The following is a 14,101-nucleotide window of genomic DNA, read 5'->3' as shown; positions in this document are numbered from 1 at the left end:
GAGGGAGCTCCTTCCACTTTATACATAGAGAGGGTGCTCCCAATACTTATACATAGAGAGGGTGCTCCTTCCACTTCTTCATAGAGAGGGAGCTCCCTCCACTTTATGCATAGAGAGGCTGCTCCTTCCACTTATACATCGAGAAGGTGCTCCCACCACTTATACATAGAGAGGGTGCTCCATTAACTTATACATACAGAGGGTGCTTCTTCCATTATACATAGAGAGGGTGCTCCTTGCACTTATACATAGAGAGGGTGCTCCTTGCACTTATACATAGGGAGCGTGCTCCTTGCACTTATACATAGAGAGGGTGCTCCTTCCACTTATTCATAGAGAGGGTGCTCCTTCCACTGATACATAGAGAGGGAGCTCCTTCCACTTATTCATAGACAGGGAGCTCCCTCCACTTTATACATAGAGAGGCTGCTCCTTCCACTTATACATCGAGAAGGTGCTCCCACCACTTATACATAGAGAGGGTGCTCCATTAACTTATACATAGAGAGGGTGCTCCTTCCACTTATACATAGAGAGGGTGCTCCTTCCATTATACATAGAGAGGGTGCATCTTGCACTTATACATAGAGAGGGTGCTCCTTGCACTTATACATAGGGAGCGTGCTCCTTGCACTTATACATACAGAGGGTGCTCCTTCCACTTATACATAGAGCGGGTGCTCCTTCCACTTATACATAGAGAGGGTGCTCCCTCCACTTATACGTAGAGAGGGTGCTCCTTCCACTTATTCATAGAGTGGGTGCTCCTTCCACTTATAAATAGAGAGGGAGCTCCTTCCACTTATTCATAGAGAGGGAGCTCCCTCCACTTTATACATAGAGAGGCTGCTCCTTCCACTTATACATCGAGAAGGTGCTCCCACCACTTATACTTAGAGAGGGTGCTCCATTAACTTATACATAGAGAGGGTGCTCCTTCCACTTATACATTGAGAGGGTGCTCCATCCACTTATACATAGAGAGGGTGCTCCATCCACTTATACATAGAGAGGGTGCTCCTTGCACTTCTACATCGGGAGCGTGCTCCTTGCACATATACATACAGAGGGTGTTCCTTCCACTTATCCATAGAGAGGGTGCTCTTTCCACTTATACATAGAGAGGGTGCTCCTTGCAATTCTACATAGAGAGGGTGCTCCTTGCACTTATGCATCGAGAGGGTGCTCCTTCCACTTATGCATAGAGAGGGTGCTCCTTCCACTTATACATAGAGAGGGTGCTCCTTGCACTTATACATAGAGAGGGTGCTCCTTCCACTTACACAGAGAGAGGGTGCTCCTTGCACTTATACATAGAGAGGGAGCTCCTTCCACTTTATACATAGAGAGGGTGCTCCCTATACTTATACATAGAGAGGGTGCTCCTTCCACTTATACATAGAGATGGTGCTCCTTCCACTTATACATAGAGAGGTAGCTCCTTCCACATATACATAGAGAGGGAGCTCCCTCCACTTATACATAGAGAGGGTGCTCCTTCCACTAATACAAAAAGAGGTAGCTCCTTCCACATATACATAGAGAGGGAGCACCCTCCACTTATACATAGGGAGGGTGCTCCTTCCACTTATACATAGAGAGGGTGCTCCCTCCACTTATACATAGATAGGGTGCTCCTTCCACTTATACATAGAGAGGGTGCTCCTTCCACTAATACATAGAGAGCGAGCTCCTTGCACTGAGACATAGAGAGGGTGCTCCCTGCACTTAAACATAGAGATGGTGCTCCTTCCACTTATACATAGAGAGGGTGATCCTTCCACTTATACATAGAGAGAGTGCTCCTTCCACGTATACCTAGAGAGGGTGCTCCTTGCACTTATAGATAGAGGGGTTGCTCGTTGCGCTTATGCAGTAGAGAGGGTGCTCCCTCCTCGTAAACATAGAGAGGGTGCTCCTTGCACTTATACATAGAGAGGTTGCTCCCTCCACTTCTACATAGGGAGGGTGCTCCTTCCACTTCTACATAGAGAGGGTGCTCCTTGCACCTATACATAGAGAGGGTGCACCCTCCACTTATGCATAGAGAGGGAGCTCCCTCCAATTCATAGATAGAGAGGGTGCTCCTTGCACTTATACAAAGGGAGCGTGCTCCTTGCACTTATACATAGAGAGGGTGCTCCTTGCACTTCTACATAGAGAGGGTGCTCCTTGCTCTTATGCATCGAGAGGGTGCTCCTTCCACTTATGCATGGAGAGGGTGCTCCTTCCACTTATACATAGAGAGGTTTCTCCATCCACTTACACATAGAAAGGGTGCTCCTTGCACTTATACATACAGAGGGAGCGCCTTCCACTTTATACATAGAGAGGGTGCTCCCTATACTTATACATAGAGAGGGTGCTCCTTCCACTTATACAGAGAGAGGGTGCTCCTTCCACTTATACATAGAGAGGGTGCTCCTTCGACTAATCCATAAAGAGGGAGCTCCTTCCACATATACATAGAGAGGGAGCTCCCTCCACTTATACATAGGGAGGGTGCTCCTTCCACTTATACATAGAGAGGGTGCTCCTTGCACCTATATATATTAAGGGTGCACCCTCCACATATTCATCGAGAGGGAGCTCCCTCCAATTTATACATAGTGAGGGGGCTCCTTGCACTTATACGTAGAGTGGGTGCTCCCTCCACTTATACATAGAGACGGTGCTCCTTGCACTTATACATAGAGAGGGTGCTCCCTCCACTTATACATAGAGAGGGTGCTCCTTCCACTTATACATAGAGAGGGTGCTCCTTCCACTAATACATAGAGAGCGAGCTCCTTGCACTTATACATAGAGAGGGTGCTCCCTCCACTTAAACAGAGAGATGGTGCTCCTTCCACTTATACATAGAGAGGGTGCTCCTTCCACTTATACATAGAGAGTGTGCTCCTTCCACGTATACCTAGAGAGGGTGCTCCTTTCACTTATAGATAGAGAGGGTTCTCGTTGCGCTTATACATGGAGAGGGTGCTCCCTCCTCGTAAACATAGAGAGGGTGCTCCTTCCACTTATACATAGAGAGGGTGCTCCTTGCACTTTTACATAGAGAGGATGCTCCCTCCACTTCTACATAGGGAGGGTGCTCCTTCCACTTATACATAGAGAGGATGCTCCTTGCACCTATACATAGAGAGGGTGCACCCTCCACTGATACATAGAGAGGGTGCTCCCTCCACTTATACATAGAGACGTTGCTCCTTGCACTTATACATAGAGAGGGTGCTCCCTCCACTTATACATAGAGAGGGTGCTCCTTCCACTGATAGATAGAGAGGGTGCTCCTTCCACTTATACATAGAGAGGGTGCTCCCTCCACTTATACATAGAGAGGGTGCTCCTTCCACTTATACATAGATAGGGTGCTCCTTCCACTTACACATAGAGAGGGAGCTCCTTCCACTTATTCATAGAGTGGGAGCTCCCTCCACTTTCGACATAGAGAGGCTGCACCTGGTACTTATACATAGGGAGGGTGCTCCTTCCACTTATACATAGAGAGGCTGCTCCTTGCACCGATACACAGAGAGGGTGCACCCTCCACATATACATCGAGAGGGAGCTCCCTCCAATTTATGCATAGTGAGGGTGCTCCTTGCACTTATACGTAGAGAGGGTGCTCCCTCCACTTATACATAGAGACGGTGCTCCTTGCACTTATCGATAGAGAGGGTGCTCCCTCCACTTATACATAGAGAGGGTACTCCTTCCACTTATACATAGAGAGGGTGCTCCTTCCACTAATACATAGAGAGCGAGCTCCTTGCACCGATACATAGAGAGGGTGCACCCTCCACATATACATCGAGAGGGAGCTCCCTCCAATATATACATAGAGAGGGTGCTCCCTCCACTTATACATAGAGAGGGTGCTTCTTCCACTAATACATAGAGAGCGAGCTCCTTGCACTTATACATAGAGAGGGTGCTCCCTCCACTTAAACATAGAGATGGTGCTCCTTCCACTTATACATAGAGAGGGTGCTCCTTCCATTTATACATGGAGAGGGTGCTCCTTCCACTTATACCTAGAGAGGGTGCTCCTTGCACTTATAGATAGAGAGGGTGCTCCTTGCGCTTATACATAGAGAGGGTGCACCCTCCTCGTATACATAGAGAGGGTGCTCCTCCCACTGATACTTAGAGAGGGTGCTCCTTGCCCTTATACATAGAGAGGTTGCTCCCTCCACTTCTACATAGGGAGGGCGCTCCTTCCACCTTTACATGGAGAGGGTGCTCCTTGCACCTATACATAGAGAGGGTGCACCCTCCACTTATACATAGAGAGGGAGCTCCCTCAAATTTATACATGGTGAGGGAGCTCCTTGCACTTATACACAGAGAGGGTGCTCCCTCCACTTATACATAGAGAGGGTGCTCCTTGCACATATCCATCGGGAGCGTGCTCCATGCACTTATACAAAGAGAGGGTGCTCCTTCCACTTATACATGGAGAGGGTGCTCCTTCCACTTGTGCATAGAGAGGGTGCTCCATCCACTTATACATAGAGAGGGTGCTCCTTGAACTTATACAAAGAGAGTGTTCTCCTTCCCCTTTCCATAGAGAGGGTGCTCCTTCCACTTATACATGGAGAGGGAGCTCCTTCCACTTATTCATAGAGAGGGGGCTCCCTCCACTTTATACATAGAGAGGGTGCTCCTTCCATTATACATAGAGAGGGTGCTCCCTCCACTTATACATAGAGAGGGTGCTCCTTCCACTTATACATAGAGAGGGTGCTCCTTCCAATATACATAGAGAGGGGGCTCCCTCCACTTATACATAGAGAGGGTGCTCCTTCCACTTATTCATAGAGAGTGTGCTCCTTCCACTGATACATAGAGAGGGAGCTCCTTCCACTTATTCATAGAGAGGGAGCTCCCTCCACTTTATACATAGAGAGGCTGCTCCTTGTACTGATACATAGAGAGGGTGCTCCTTCCACTTACACATAGAGAGGGTGCTCCTTCCATTATACATAGAGAGGGTGCTCCTTTCACTTCTCTATCGAGAGCGTGCTCCCACCACTTATACATGGAGAGGGTGCTCCATCCACTTATACATAGAGAGGGTGCTCCTTCCACTTATACATGGAGCTGGTGCTCCTTGCAATTATACATCGAGAGGGTGCTCCTTGCACTTATACATAGGGAGCGTGCTCCATGCACTTATACATACAGAGGGTGCTCCTTCCACTTATACATAGAGAGGGTGCTACTTCCACTTATACATAGAGAGGGTGCTCCTTGCACTTCTACATAGAGAGGGTGCTCCTTGCACTTAGACAGAGAGAGGGTGCTCCTTCCACTTATAAATAGAGAGGGTGCTCCTTCCACTTACACATAGAGAGGGTGCTCCTTCCACTTATACACAGAGAGGGTGCTCCTTGCACTTATACGTAGAGAGGGAGCTCCTTCCACTTATTCATAGAGAGGGAGCTCCCTCCACTTTATACATAGAGAGGCTGCTCCTTGTACTGATACATAGAGAGGGTGCTCCTTCCACTTACACATAGAGAGGGTGCTCCTTTCACTTCTATATCGAGAGCGTGCTCCCACCACTTATACGTGGAGAGGGTGCTCCTTCCACTTTATACATAGAGAGGGTGCTCCCTATACTTATCCATAGAGAGGGTGCTCCTTCCACTTTATACATCGTGAGGCTGCTCCTTGTACTGATACATAGAGAGGGAGCTCCTTCCACTTATTCATAGAGAGGGAGCTCCCTCCACTTTATACATAGAGAGGCTGCTCCTTGTACTGATACATAGAGAGGGTGCTCCTTGCACTTATACATAGGGAGCGTGCTCCATGCACTTATACATACAGAGGGTGCTCCTTCCACTTATACATAGAGAGGGTGCTCCTTCCACTTATACATAGAGAGGGTGCTCCTTCCACTTATACATAGAGAGGGTGCTCCTTCCACTTATACATAGAGAGGGTGCTCCTTGCACCTATACATAGAGAGGGTGCTCCTTGCACTTAGACAGAGAGAGGGTGCTCCTTCCACTTATAAATAGAGAGGGTGCTCCTTCCACTTACACATAGAGAGGGTGCTCCTTCCACTTATACATAGAGAGGGTGCTCCTTGCACTTATACGCATAGAGGGAGCTCCTTCCACTTTATACATGGAGAGGGTGCTCCCTATACTTATACATAGAGAGGGTGCTCCTTCCACTTATACATAGAGAGGGTGCTCCTTCCATTAATACATAGAGAGGGTGCTCCTTCCACTTATGCATAGAGAGGGTGCTCCTTCCACTTATACATGGAGAGGGAGCTCCTTACACTTATACATATAGAGGGTGCTACTTCCACTTATACATAGAGAGGATGCTCCTTCCACTTGTACATAGAGAGGGAGCTCCTTCCACTTTATACATAGAGAGGGTGCTCCTTCCACGTATACATAGAGATGGAGCTCCTTACACTTATACATACAGAGGGTGCTCCTTCCACTTTATACATAAAGAGGGAGCTCCTTCCACTTATGCATAGAGAGGGAGCTCCTTCCACTTATACATAGAAAGGGATTTCCTTCCACTTATACATAGAGAGGGAGCTCCTTCCACTTATACATAGAGAGGGTGCTCCCTCCACTTATACACAGAGAGTGTGGTCCTTCCACTTTATACATAGAGAGGGTGCTCCCTCCACTTATACATAGAGAGGGAGCTCCTTCCACTAATACATAGAGAGGGTGCTCCCTCCACTGATACATAGAGAGGGAGCTCCTTCCACTAATACATAGAGAGGGTGCTCCTTCCACTTATACATAGAGAGGGTGCTCCCTCCACTTATGCATAGAGAGGGAGCTCCTTCCACTAATACATAGAGAGGGAGCTCCTTGCACTTATCCATAGAGAGGGTGCTCCCTCCACTTATGCATAGAGAGGGTGCTCCTTCCACTTATACATAGAGAGGGTGCTCCCTCCACTTATACATTGAGATGGTGCTCCTTCCACTTATACATAGAGAGGGTGCTCCCTCCACTTATACATAGAGAGGGAGCTCCCTCCACTAATACATAGAGAGGGTGCTCCTTCCACTAATACATACAGAGTGTGCTCATTGCACTTATACATAGAGAGGGTGCTCCTTGCACTTATACATAGAGAGGGTGCTTCCTCCACTTATGCATAGAGAGCGTGCTCCTTCCACTTTATACATAGGTAGCGTGCTCCCTCCACTTATACATAGAGAGGGAGCTCCTTCCACTAATACATAGAGAGGGTGCTCCTTCCATTAATACATAGAGAGGGAGCTCCTTCCACATATACATAGCGAGGGAGCTCCCTCCACTTATACATAGAGATGGAGCTCCTTACACTTATACATACAGAGGGTGCTCCTTCCACTTTATACATAAAGAGGGAGCTCCTTCCACTTATGCATAGAGAGGGAGCTCCTTCCACTTATACATAGAGAGGGAGCTCCTTCCACTTATACATAGAAAGGGATTTCCTTCCACTTATACATAGAGAGGGAGCTCCTTCCACTAATACATAGAGAGGGTGCTCCCTCCACTTATACATAGAGAGTGTGGTCCTTCCACTTTATACATAGAGAGGGTGCTCCCTCCACTTATACATAGAGAGGGAGCTCCTTCCACTAATACATAGAGAGGGTGCTCCCTCCACTGATACATAGAGAGGGAGCTCCTTCCACTAATACATAGAGAGGGTGCTCCTTCCACTTATACATAGAGAGTTTGCTCCCTCCACTTATACATAGAGAGGGAGCTCCTTCCACTAATACATAGAGAGGGAGCTCCTTGCACTTATACATAGAGAGGGTGCTCCCTCCACTTATGCATAGAGAGGGTGCTCCTTCCACTTATACATAGAGAGGGTGCTCCCTCCACTTATACATTGAGATGGTGCTCCTTCCACTTATACATAGAGAGGGTGCTCCCTCCACTTATACATACAGAGGGAGCTCCCTCCACTAATACATAGAGAGGGTGCTCCTTCCACTAATACATACAGAGTGTGCTCATTGCACTTATACATAGAGAGGGTGCTCCTTGCACTTATACATAGAGAGGGAGCTCCTTCCACTAATACATAGAGAGGGAGCTCCTTGCACTTATACATAGAGAGGGTGCTCCCTCCACTTATGCATAGAGAGGGTGCTCCTTCCACTTATACATAGAGAGGGTGCTCCCTCCACTTATACATTGAGATGGTGCTCCTTCCACTTATACATAGAGAGGGTGCTCCCTCCACTTATACATACAGAGGGAGCTCCCTCCACTAATACATAGAGAGGGTGCTCCTTCCACTAATACATACAGAGTGTGCTCATTGCACTTATACATAGAGAGGGTGCTCCTTGCACTTATACATAGAGAGGGTGCTTCCTCCACTTATGCATAGAGAGCGTGCTCCTTCCACTTTATACATAGGTAGCGTGCTCCCTCCACTTATACATAGAGAGGGAGCTCCTTCCACTAATACATAGAGAGGGTGCTCCTTCCACTTCTACATAGAGAGTGTGCTCCCTCCACTTATACATGGAGAGGAAGCTCCTTCCACTAATACATGGAGAGGGTGCTCCTTCCACTTACACATAGAGAGGTTTCTCCTTCCACTTGGACATGGAGAGGGTGCTCCTTCCACTTTATACATAGAAAGCGTGCTCCCTCCACTTATACATAGAGAGCGAGCTCCTTCCACTAATACGTACAGAGGGTGCTCCTTCCACTTATACACAGAGAGGGTGCACCCTCCACTTATACATAGAGAGGAAGCTCCTTCCACTAATACATAGAGAGGGTGCTCTTCCACTTACACATAGAGAGGGTTCTCCTTCCACTTGTTCATAGAGAGGTTTCTCCCTCCACTTATACATAGAGAGGGAGCTCCTTCCACTAATACATAGACAGCGAGCTCCTTGCACGTATACATAGAGAATTAGAATTAGAATTAGAACATTACAGCGCAGTACAGGCCCTTCGGCCCTCGATGTTGCGCCGACCTGTGAAACCATGTGACCAACACTATTCCATCTTCATCCATATGTCTATCCAATGACCACTTAAATGCCCTTAAATTTTGCGAATCTACTACTGCTGCATGCAGGGCGTTCCACGCCCTTACTACTCTCTGAGTAAAGAAACTACCTCTCACATCTGTCCTATATCTATCACCCCCCAACTTGAAGCTATGTCCCCTCGTGTTTGCCATCACCATCCGAATAAAAAGACGCTCACTATCCACCCTATCTAACCCTCTGATTATCTTATATGTCTCTATTAAGTCACCTCTCCTCCTCCTTCTCTCCAACGAAAACCAGCTCAAGTCTCTCAGCCTTTCCTCGTAAGACCTTCCCTCCATGCCAGGCAACATCCTAGTAAATCTCCTCTGCGCCCTTTCCACAGCTTCCACATCCTTCCTATAATGCGGTGACCAGAACTGCATGCAATACTCCAGGTGCGGTCTCACCAGAGTTTTGTACAGCTGCAGCATGACCTCGTGGCTCCGAAACTAGATCCCCCTACTAATAAAAGCTAACACACCATATGCCTTCTTAACAGCCCTATTAACCTGGGTAGCAACCTTCAGGGATTCATGCACCTGGACACCAAGATCTCTCTGTTCATCTACACTACCAAGAATCTTCCCATTAGCCCAGTACTCTGCATTCCTGTTACTCCTTCCAAAGTGAATCACCTCACACTGTTCCGCATTAAACTCCATTTGCCATCTCTCAGCCCAGCTCTGCAGCCTATCTATGTCTCTCTGTACCCTACAACATCCTTCGGCACTATCCACAACTCCACCGACCTTAGTGTCATCTGCAAATTTACTAACCCACCCTTCTACACCCTCTTCCAGGTCATTTATAAAAATGACAAACAGCAGTGGCCCCAAAACAGATCCTTGCGGTACACCACTAGTAACTAAACTCCAGGATGAACATTTGCCATCAACCACCACCCTCTGTCTTCTTTCAGTTAGCCAATTTCTGATCCAAAGCTCTAAATCACCTTCAACCCCATACTTCCGTATTTTCTGCAATAGCCTACCGTGGGGAACCTTATCAAACGCCTTACTGAAATCAATATACACCACATCCACTGCTTTACCCTCATCCACCTGTTTGGTCACCTTCTCGAAAAACTCAATAAGGTTTGTGAGGCACGACCTACCCGTCACAAAACCGTGCTGACTATCTCTAATGAACTGATTCTTTTCAAGATGATTATAAATCCTGTCTCTTATAACCTTTTCCAACATTTTACCCACAACCGAAGTAAGGCTCACAGGTCTATAATTACCAGGGCTGTCTCTACTCCCCTTCTTGAACAAGGGGACAACATTTGCTATCCGCCAATCTTCTGGCACTATTCCTGTCGACAATGACGACATAAAGATCAAGGACAAAGGCTCTGCAGTCTCCGCCCTAGCTTCACAGAGAATCCTAGGATAAATCCCATCTGGCCCAGGGGACTTATCTATTTTCACACTTTCCAAAATTGATAACACCTCCTCCTTGTGAACCGCAATCCCATCTAGCCTAGTAGCCTGAATCTCAGTCTTCTCAACAAAATTTTCTTTCTCTACTGTAAATACTGACGCAAAATATTCATTTAACACTTCCCCTATCTCCTCTGATTCCACACACAACTTCCCACTACTATCCTTGATTGGCCCTAATCTAACTCTAGTCATTCTTTTATTCCTGATATACCTATAGAAAGCGTTAGGTGTTTCCCTGATCCTATCCACCAATGACTTCTCGTGTAACTCTCCTTGCTCTTCTTAGCTCTCCCTTTAGATCCTTCCTGGCTAGCTTGTAGCTCTCAAGCGCCCTAACTGAGCCTTCACGTCTCATCCCAACATAAGCCTTCTTCTTCCTCTTGACAAGCTTTTCAACTTCTTTAGTAAACCACGGCTCCCTCGCTCGACAACTTCCTCCCAGCCTCACCGGGACATACTTATCAAGGACACAGAGTAGCTGCTCCTTGAATAAGCTCCACATTTCGATTGTTCCCATCCCCTGCAGTTTCCTTCCCCATCCTACGCATCCTAAATCTTGCCTAATCGCATCATAATTTCCTTTCCCCCAGCTATAATTCTTGCCCTGCGGTATATACCTGTCCCTGCCCATCGCTAAGGTAAACCTAACCGAATTGTGATCACTATCATCAAAGTGCTCACCTACATCTAAATCTAACACCTGGCCGGGTTCATTTCCCAGTACCAAATCCAATGTGGCATCGCCCCTGGTTGGCCTGTCTACATACTGTGTCAGAAAACCCTCCTGCACACACTGGACAAAAACGGACCCATCTAAAGTACTCGAACTATAGTATTTCCAGTCGATATTTGGAAAGTTAAAGTCCCCCATAACAACTACCCTGTTACTCTCGCCCCTGTCGAGAATCATCTTCGCTATCCTTTCCTCTACATCTCTGGAACTATTCGGAGGTCGATGAAGGACTCCCAACAGTGTAAACTCACCTCTCCTGTTTCTAACCTCGGCCCATACTACCTCAGTAGACGAGTCCTCAAACGTCCTTTCTGTCGCTGTAATACTCTCCTTGATTAACAATGCCACCCTCCCCCCCCCCTCCTCTTTTACCATCTTCTCTGTTCTTACTGAAACATCCACATCCCGGAATCTGCAACATCCATTCCTGCCACTGCTCTACCCATGTCTCCGAAATGGCCACTACATCGAGATCCCAGGTACCAACCCATGCTGCAAGCTCACCCACCTTATTCCGGATGCTCTTGCCGTTGAAGTGGAAACACTTTAAACCAGGTTCTTGCTTGCCAGTGCCCTCTTGCTTCCTTGTAACCATATCCCTGACCTCACTACTCTCATCATCCTGTACACTGGCACTACAATTTAGGTTCCCATTCCCCTGCTGAATTAGTTTAAACCCCCCCCCCCCCGCGAAGAGCACTAGCAAATATCCCCCCCCCCCCCGCCCCCCCAGGATATTGGTACCCCTCTGGTTCAGGTGAAGACCATCCTGTTTGCAGAGGTTCCACCTACCCCAGAAAGAACCCCAATTATCCAGGAAACCAATACGCTCCCTCCTGAAGGGTGCTCCCTCCACTTATACATGGAGAGGGTGCTCCTTCCACTTATACATAGTGAGGGTGCTCCCTCCACTTATACATTGAGATGGTGCTCCTTCCACTTATGTATAGAGAGGGTGCTCCCTCCACTTATACATAGAGAGGGAGCTCCTTCCACTAATACATAGAGAGGGAGCTCCTTCCACTAATACATAGAGAGGGTGCTCCTTGCATTTATACATAGAGAGGCTGCTCCTTCCACTTATACATAGCGAGGGAGCTCTTTCTACTTATACATAGAGAGGGAGCTCCCTCCACTTATTCATAGAGAGGGTGCTCCTTCCACTTATACATAGAGAGGGAGCTCCTTCCACTTATACATAGAGAGGGAGCTCCCTCCACTTTATACATAGAGAGGGAGCTCCTTCCACTTACACATAGAGAGGGAGCTCCCTCCACTTATACATAGAGAGGGAGCTCCTTCCACTTTATACATAGAGAGGGAGTTCCTTCCTGTTATACATAGAGAGGGAGCTCCTTCCACTTTATACATAGAGAGGGAGCTCCTTCCACTTATACATGGAGAGGGATCTCCTTCCACTTTATACATAGAGAGGGACCTCCTTCCACTTATACATGGAGAGGGAGCTCCTTCCACTTATACATAGAGAGGTAGCTCCTTCCACTTATACATAGAGAGGGATCTCCCTCCACTTTTACATAGAGAGGGTGATCCTTCCACTTATACATAGAGAGGGAGCTCCTTCCACTTATACATAGAGAGGGAGCTCTATCCACTTTATACATAGAGAGCGAGCTCCCTCCACTTATACATAGAGAGGGAGCTCCTTCACTTTATGCATAGAGACGGAGCTCCCTCCACTTCTACATAGAGAGGGTGCTCCCTCCACTTATACAAAGAGAGGTTGCTCCTTCCACTTATACATAGAGAGGGAGCTCCTTCCACTTATACATAGAGCGGGAGCTCCCTCCACTTATACATAGAGAGGGAGCTCCCTCCACTTATACATAGAGAGGGAGCTCCCTCCACTTATACATAGAGAGGGTGCTCCTTCCACTTATACATAGAGAGGGTGCTCCTTCCACTTATACATAGAGAGGGAGCTCCCTCCACTTATACATAGAGAGGGAGCTCCTTCCACTTATACACCCAGAAGGAGCTCCTTCCTCTTTATACATAGAGATGGAGCTCCCTCCACTTATACATAGAGAGGGAACTCCTTCCACTTTATACATCAAGAGGGAGCTCCGTCCACTTTTTACATAGAGAGGGAACTCCATCCACTTTATACATAGAGTGGGAGCTCCCTCCACTTTATACATTGAGAGGGAGCTCCCTCCACTTTATACTTAGAGAGGGAGCTCCCTCCACTTTGTACATAGAGCGGGTGCTCCCTCCACTTATACATAGAGAGGGTGCTCCTTCCACTTATACATAGAGATTGTGCTCCCTCCACTTATACATGGAGAGGGTGCTCCCTCCACTTATACATAGAGAGGGTGCTCCCTCCACTTATACGTAGAGAGGGTGCTCCCTCCACCTATACATAGAGAGGGTGCTCATGGCACTTATTCATAGAGAGGGTGCTCCTTGCACTTATACATAGAGAGGGTGCTCCTTTCACTTTATAAATAAAGAGGGAGAGCCCTCTAGTTTATACATAGAGAGGGAGCTCACTATGTTTTAAGTAGCTGCCGCGGTGGTATTTGAACCCCTGTCCCCAGACCATCAGGTTGGGCCTCTGGATTACGTGACCAGTGATATTATCACTACCCAACTGTCTCGCAATTCGATGCGTCCAGTGTCTGTCCCGTAATATCACTCACAGTATTTTCTGGGCTGTAACCTCGAACAAGGTCCCGAATCAGAGACTCAAAATTCACATTTTAACTGGAAAAAGGCTGGAACAGAGTGAAACGGGATTGCTTTTGCCCCTGGATTCTGTGTCCACTGCAGACAGATCAGTTACATTTACAATAGAAAAGCCAGGAGTGAACAATGTCAATACAATAATATTGAAAATGTAAATGA

This window comes from Heterodontus francisci, unplaced genomic scaffold (assembly GCF_036365525.1).
Source record: "Heterodontus francisci isolate sHetFra1 unplaced genomic scaffold, sHetFra1.hap1 HAP1_SCAFFOLD_503, whole genome shotgun sequence".
Classification (NCBI taxonomy): Eukaryota; Metazoa; Chordata; class Chondrichthyes; order Heterodontiformes; family Heterodontidae; genus Heterodontus; species Heterodontus francisci.
The sequence above is the reverse complement of the archived record's forward strand: the minus strand, read 5'-3'. Positions refer to the sequence as shown.